This window comes from Aethalodelphis obliquidens, unplaced genomic scaffold (assembly GCF_003676395.1).
Source record: "Aethalodelphis obliquidens isolate GAN/ISIS:26980383/991018 unplaced genomic scaffold, ASM367639v1 scaffold20, whole genome shotgun sequence".
In the NCBI taxonomy this organism is placed as follows: domain Eukaryota; kingdom Metazoa; phylum Chordata; class Mammalia; order Artiodactyla; family Delphinidae; genus Aethalodelphis; species Aethalodelphis obliquidens.
Genome location: NW_020837964.1, coordinates 11,858,131 through 11,865,403, shown reverse-complemented (window position 1 = coordinate 11,865,403; position 7,273 = coordinate 11,858,131). Strand labels below are relative to the sequence as shown.

Below are 7,273 nucleotides of genomic sequence, written 5' to 3'. Positions count from 1 at the left end.
TAGCACAGACAAAATCGATTCACCTGGCTTATTAACAAATGGGTCATGGATCCATTCCTTCCCAGTTCAGGGGTCTTTTGTGGTTGGGAAGTAATGCTCAAACTCTTTTGAAAGCTGAGATAGTTTTGAAGGTGAGTAGTTTTGAAGGTTTCATGGCTTTGTTGGCTAGCCAGTAGCCACATTTTATACAAAGTGGGCTTGGGTAATGTGAATCACCTGTTGCAATGAATTTAAGTAGGACCTTTGGTATTTTCTTGTAAATGCAGATTTCTTTTAAATGCAGTCTTAGAGTCTTCTGCTGTCTCATCATTGGGTCTTTCCCCCTTTTCAAAGAAGCTCTCCAGAGACATTTGTTTTTTACTCATTTTGGCTAGGGTTAGCTTGTGGGCTTACCAAAACTGACTGAGACAAGTGCACAGTGTGGGAAAGAGGCGCGGACAGAGGTGGTAAATAAAATAATGGGCGGGCTATGCATGGACTAAAATAAGTGTCCAATTCTGACTTAAAGCCTGCCACCAGATGCAGCTGTACTATTGAAGTACATCAACTCACTTGCCACTATAAAGCCTGCCAACAGATGCAGCTTAATTGTCACTTGACACTCACTGATAGGGTTTTTTTTTTTAACATCTTTATTGGAGTATAATTACTTTACAATGGTGTGTTAGTTTCTGCTGTATAAGAAAGTGAATTGGCTATACATAAACATATATCCCCATATCTCCTCCCTCTTGTGTGTCCCTCCCACCCTCCCTATCCCACCCCTCTAGGTGGACACAAAGCACCGAGCTGATCTCCTTGTCCTATGTGGCTGCTTCCCACTAGTAAAGCCTTTATTATTTTCTGATTTTAGACTTTGGGATCAGTTCTGTGATTTATAAGGTTTGTATTACAGGATTCCTTTACATATTAAGCAGAAAGTAGAAGGGTATTGGGCATGTAATTGGAATTTCTGAACTACCAAATCTATTTATTTATTTTGTGATTCTCTGCATGTTTTTCACAAGGGAGAAAGTGATTGATAGTGAGGTATCAAGAGACACATGCGAAAGGCACAAATCCCTTTTTTTTTTACAGTATGCGGGCCTCTCACTGTTGGGGCCTCTCCCACTGCGGAGCACAGGCTCCAGATGCGCAGGCTCAGCGGCCATGGCTCACGGGCCCAGCCGCTCCGCGGCATGTGGGATCTTCCCGGACCGGGGCATGAACCCGTGTCCTCTGCATCGGCAGGCGGACCCTCAACCACTGCGCCACCAGGGAAGCCCCACAAATCCCTTTAAAGTAGGTAAAGGATAAAGGATTTAACAGCATGGTGATGGCTATACCAAGTTGGAGACTCAGGAGTATTCTTCCCTTTGGAGGGGCAGTTTCCACAGCCTTAGACAATAATGACACAGCCTGTATGTGGAGAGGCGCTCCATAGGCAGGCAGGATTTTTCAGGAAGCGCAACCTGGGTCTGAGAGGAAGGCCATTCTGCCCCTCTGGCCTTTATGTTCCTGTGACTATACAGAGAAGCACCTGTCATCCTAAGTCTGTGTTGTGTGTTTACCTGCTGCTCTGGGGAATCAGGAGAAACTTAAGTTAACCCTGTTGGTTGTCCTGGGATGTTATGTCCATCTTTTATCACTTTGGGTGCATTTCAGTCCTAGCACCCTTCTGGGAACATACAGCAGGCTGTACGGAATTAGAGATTGATTTTTATCACTCCTGGGATCTGATTATCCCACATAGAAATGGGCTGAAGGACTTTCTTAAGTCGTATCTTGACACAAGTAAGAAATTTACAGTCTCTTAGCATCTAATGGTACATATTAAATACGTGAAGTTTTTGTATACATCATAAACCTGCAAGAAATAAACTCTATCAACATCAGATTTCTCACAAATAAAGTGCACTTAATAATAATAAACTCACTGCTAGTGATGGTAAAGGTAATAGATGAACTTGCCTTGAAAAATGTAGAGTCCTAGTCATATTGAGATGGGAGGAGATTTCATAGGGCTTTTGGATTTGGGTGTGACACAGTGATTGTGTGACCCATTTGCAAACCCTCTCAGGTAAAAAAAGGTTTTAGATGATTGTAGTAATAGATTTGGCTGTTTCAGGTTCTGAGATGTAGGGGGAAGTTCCTCTCTATTCACAAGGAGACACTGAGTATAAGGGATGGAGAAGCAAATGCAAAGAGAGAAAGGGGAGAAATTTGATTTGGTCCAGATTTGGCCAAAGTTTCTGATGTATTATGGTGTTTTACTTTATGCTTTAAGTAATTGGAAACTATAGAAGGATTTTAAGAGCGGAGCTTTATTTTCTCTACTTTTTTCCTGAGACTGTACTCTTCTCATTTGTCTTGTACCTGTGCCACATCTCTTCTTTCTGCATCTTTCAGTAGAACATTTTAGAGCTAAATTAGCTAGGTTTAAATTATGTTTAATATTGACAAATGTTTGATATTGCTATTGCTTGAGATTTGTATATTTACACGTCTATAATCCGTCTTCAAATCGTTATTTTCTAAAGTTGCATTGAAATGCATCGGTTTTGAAGGAAGACATACAAATAGCCAAATGGTATATGAAAAGGTGCTCAACATCACCAGTAATCAGGGAAATGCAAATCAAAACCACAATGAGATATCACCTCACACCTGTCAGGATGGCTATAATTTTAAAAAAACGGGCGGGGGGGGCGCCGTCAGAGCCGCCATCTTGTGGGAGCGAAACCAGCGCCTGCGTTGGGGTAGCAGCTGCGCCGGCCGGGCCGCCGAGGGTTTCTCTGGCCCGTGTTGCTCCCATGGGTCTACAGCGTGGTCCATATCTTTGCAAACCTCTTCAAGGGTCTTTCTGGCAAAAAAGAAATGTGCGTTCTCATGGTGGGCCTAGATGCTGTGGGAAAGACCACTATCCTGTACAAACTGAAGCTGGGTGAAATCGTGACCACCATTCCCACTCTAGGCTTCAACGTGGAAACCGTGGAATACAAGAACATCAGCTTCACTGTGTGGGACATGGGAGGCCAGGACAAGATCCGGCCTCTGTGGTACCACTTCTTCCAGAACACACAAGGTCTCATCTTCATGGTTGACAGCAAGGACCGAGAGCGTGTGAATGAGGCCCGAGAGGAGCTTATGAGGATGCTGGCAGAAGACGCGCTCAGGGATGCCGTTCTGCTCAGAGTTTGCTAACAAACAGGACCTCCCCAATGCCATGAATGCAGCTGAGATCACAGACAAGCTGGGTCTGCACTCTCTGTGCCACAGGAACTGGTACATTCAGGCCACCTGTGCCACCAGCGGGGACGGGCTCTATGAGGGACTGGACTGGCTGTCCAATCAGCTCCAGAACCAGAAGTGAGCTGTACTCCTCTCTCCTCCCCTCTCACTCCCTCCTTCTACCCTCGCTTTACTCTCATGTGGCAAACGTGCCCCTGGGGTGTGACGGCCAGAAGCCGTCTCCATGGTCGGTCACGGTGTGCTTCACCGCACTGTAAGTGTGCAGACGCGGCCTGCACCTGGGTTTTTATTTAATGTAAATAGCTTTTGTTTCCAATGAGGCAGTTTCTGGTACTCCTATGCAATATTACTCAGCTTTTTTTTTTTTTATTATAAAAAGAAAACCAACCTATTGTTTAGTACTGAGAAGGAATTTTAGGCACACGGGTCATCCAGGAGTCGCTGTGTCAGACAAGCCCGATGCTTCTCCTCTGGGCTTTAGATCTGTGTTGAGATCCATTTTGGTGGTTGGTTTTTAACCCAAACTCAGTGCATTTAAAAAAAGTTACAAGTAGGGCTTCCTTGGTGGCACAGTGGTTGAGAGTCCGCTTGCCGATGCAGGGAACACGGGTTCGTGCCCCGGTCCGGGAGGATCCCACATGCCGCGGAGCGGCTGGGCCCGTGAGCCATGGCCGCTGGGCCTGTGCGTCCGGAACCTGTGCTCCGCAACGGGAGAGGCCGCAGCAGTGGGAGGCCCACGTAGCACAAAAAAAAAAAAAAACAAAACAGTTACAAGTACAAGATAAGGAGAACACTTGAACACACAGAAGGGAGAAATGTGCCTAGTGTAGGTTCTGCAGTAATGGCCTGAGTCCAGTCCACTAGTGGTCTGTTTCCCATTGGGAACATGAAACGGGGCAGAACCAGCCATGATCCATTCTGCATGGTCACAATAGGGTCCATGTGATTTGCTCTGTCTTGGGTCATCCCACACCCCATAGCGTTTCTTGCATCTGTGCTTACATGGCCGTCCAGGAGACGGGCTGGAGGCTGCAGCAGCCGCTCTCAGACCCCTTGGAGGATCCCCAGCCTTTTCTTGGGTCAGCATGGGCACTTAGGTGGGAATGCTCTGGTTTGAGCGGGAGCCCTGCAGTCCCCTTGCTTGCCTGCTCTGGTCTCTCTGGGGTCTCACCAGCAGGAGCGCGGGTGGTCACCCTTGAGCCCCAGCCCTTCGGAGCCCCTGTCTACATGTGCTTTCACTCCCTCAGCCTGCAACGGTCAGATTTACCATCGAAAAATGATAACCTCTACTTTTATCTTTGGTATTTTGATAAACACTGAAGAAGCTGGAGCTGTTAAACTTTATCTTGGGGAAAACCTCAGAACTGGTTTATTTGGTGTTGTGGAACCTCTTACTGCTTTCAAAACACAGTTAGTAATCAAGTGTTTTGTATACTTGTTTTCAGTTTTCATTTCGACAAACAAGCACTGTAATTACAAGCTATTAGAATAAAATCTCTTAACTAAAAAAAAAAAAAAAAGAAAAAAGACAGGGGACTTCCCTGGTGGTCCAGTGGCTAAGACTGTGCTCCCAACACAGGGGCCCAGGGTTCGATCCCTGGTCAGGGAATTAGGTCCCACATGTCACAACTAAGAGTTCACATGCCGCAACTAAAAAAGATCCCACATGCTGCAACTAAAGATTCTGCATGCCGCAACGAAAGATGCCACATGCCAGAAGGAAGATCCTGCACGTGGCAATGAAAATCCCGTGTACCCGACTAAGACCCGATGCTACCAAGTAAATAAATAAATATTTTAAGAAATATTAAAAAAATATTAAAAAAAAGAAAAACAAACCAAAAAACAAAAGATACGTGTTGGGAGAATGAGAAGAGGGAACCTTTGTGCACTACTGCTGGGAATGTAAGTTGGTGCAGCCACTGTGGAAAACAGTATGCAGTTTCTCAAAATAAATTAGAACTACCCTATGATCCAGCAATATCACTCTGGGTATATGTTAAAAGGAAATTAAATCAGTATTTCGAATAGAGATCTTCACTCTTACGTTCATTGTAGCATTATTCACGATAGCCAAGACATGGAAGCAACCTAAATGCAATCAAAAGATGTATAGCTAAAGAAAATATGGCAAACACATGAAATGAAATGTTATTCAAGCTTAAAAAAGAAGGAGATCCTGCCATTTGTGACAATATGGATGAACCTGGAGGGCATTATGCTAAGTGAAATAAGCCAGACAGAAGGAGAAATACTGCATGATACCACTTACAAGAGGAAAGTAAATCATAGAAGCAGTGAGTTGGAACTGTGGTTGCTAGGGACTGGGGTTAGGGAAAATGCGGAGGTATTAGTCAAAGGGTACAAAGTTTCAGTTATACAAGATGAATGAGTCCTAGAAATCTACTGTATAACATAGTGCCTGTAGTTAACAACACTGTATTATATACTTAAAAATTTGGTAAGAGGATAGATCTTATGTTAAATGTTCTTATCCCCAAATAATGATAAGTAAGGAGGGTGTGAGGAAACTTTTGGAGGTGATGGATAGGTTTATGGCATAGATTGTGGTGATGGTTTCACGGGTGTATACTTATCTCCAAACTCATCAAGTCATGTGCATTAAATATGTACAGCTTTTTGTATGTCAATCATACCTCAATAAAGTGGTTTAAAAATGTGTTTCTCTTGCAATCTGCTTTGCAGCATCACCAGATCTACCACCTGTGGAAGTATTTCAAGTGCTCTGGCTTCTGAGAAGTTAAACTCTGATATGTATACTAATTCAGGGACTGAAAACAGTAATAACTACATGTTGATCCACATACATAAATACATGGTTATATAGAGAGGACATTGTTAGACGCGGTCAGTTACTTGGTTAGTTCCTCACCTCCAGGAGGTTTCAGTCTGTAAGAGACTAATGCGAGCTATAACCTGGGTGAGTCACAAGTGGAGTTGGGGGCTGTTAAGTTTTGCTGCAAATGAATCCTAGGGTATATCTTCATTCTTTTGCAAACGCGTCAAAACCAAAATTGTACAGGACAAAATTTAACAGGCAAGGAAGACTTTATTCAAGGCTGTTGCAAAGAGGAGAAGGGCCAGAACTAAAGTCTGAACTTAACTCTGCTGAAACAAAGGGTGGGTGAGTTTTGAATAGCTGGGGAATGGGGGGGATCATAGGCTGTCTGTATTTGCTAATGGGTCTTTCCCAAAGGAAAAGTAAACTTTCTCTTATCTTCATGACAGAAGGTAGTTTTACAACTTGGAGCAAAGTGCTCATGGAAGTTGGGCTCCTACCCTACCACAGAAACTGGGAGATTGGGGGGCTTGATGTTATTGTTTCAAAATGATGGCTCCCAGCTCCTGGAGGAAGATATTCCTTGAAGGTACAAGGAGTTAGAGGCTTTTAAGAGGATTTACATATCAAATAGGCAAAGAAAGAATTTATAAGTTTTCTAAAGAAAATCCTCTGAGGAAAGGGAGGTCAGGGTCTATAGTCTGGAAGAAGCCCGACTAAAGTTTCTTCAAGCTGGACCTCTTGGTCATCTGCATGCTTGAATGTTTTATGTAAACCACACTGTGGCCACATTTTATGTTAATTCAATGATAAGATGATAACAAAACAGCACTTGATAGAACTTTACGGTTTGCAAAGCCTTTTCTCATAGGCCATTTCTTTTTATTTTCACAGCCACCCCATGAATAGTATATAATTGTTATATCCCATCTCTATATGAGAAACTTGGTTCTCAGCAATATTAAATGAATTAACAGAATCATGTAGCTGGCGAAGGGTAGAAGAGGTGTTTTAAAGCATCTGACTCCTGTGCCCTTTCCAACCCATACTTCTTATTTAAGGGAAATCTGTGATAAAATCTGTGCTCTTCTGAAAAACAGAGGAAGCAGTTGGTCTAACATTATATATTTTTTTAAATTCAAGATTTCTGGGACTTCCCTGGTGGTGCGGTGGTTAAGAGTCTGCCTGCCAATGCAGGGGACACAGGTTCGATCCCTGGTCCAGGAAGATCCCACATGCCGT

At 43.6% G+C, this 7,273-nt stretch overlaps 1 pseudogene; it reads left to right on the top strand.

The window, feature by feature from the left end:
• The first annotated feature begins 1,924 nt into the window (after positions 1 to 1,924).
• LOC113627376 (ADP-ribosylation factor 1 pseudogene) lies at positions 1,925 to 3,478 on the top strand (annotated as a pseudogene).
• Positions 3,479 to 7,273: the final 3,795 nt, after the last annotated feature.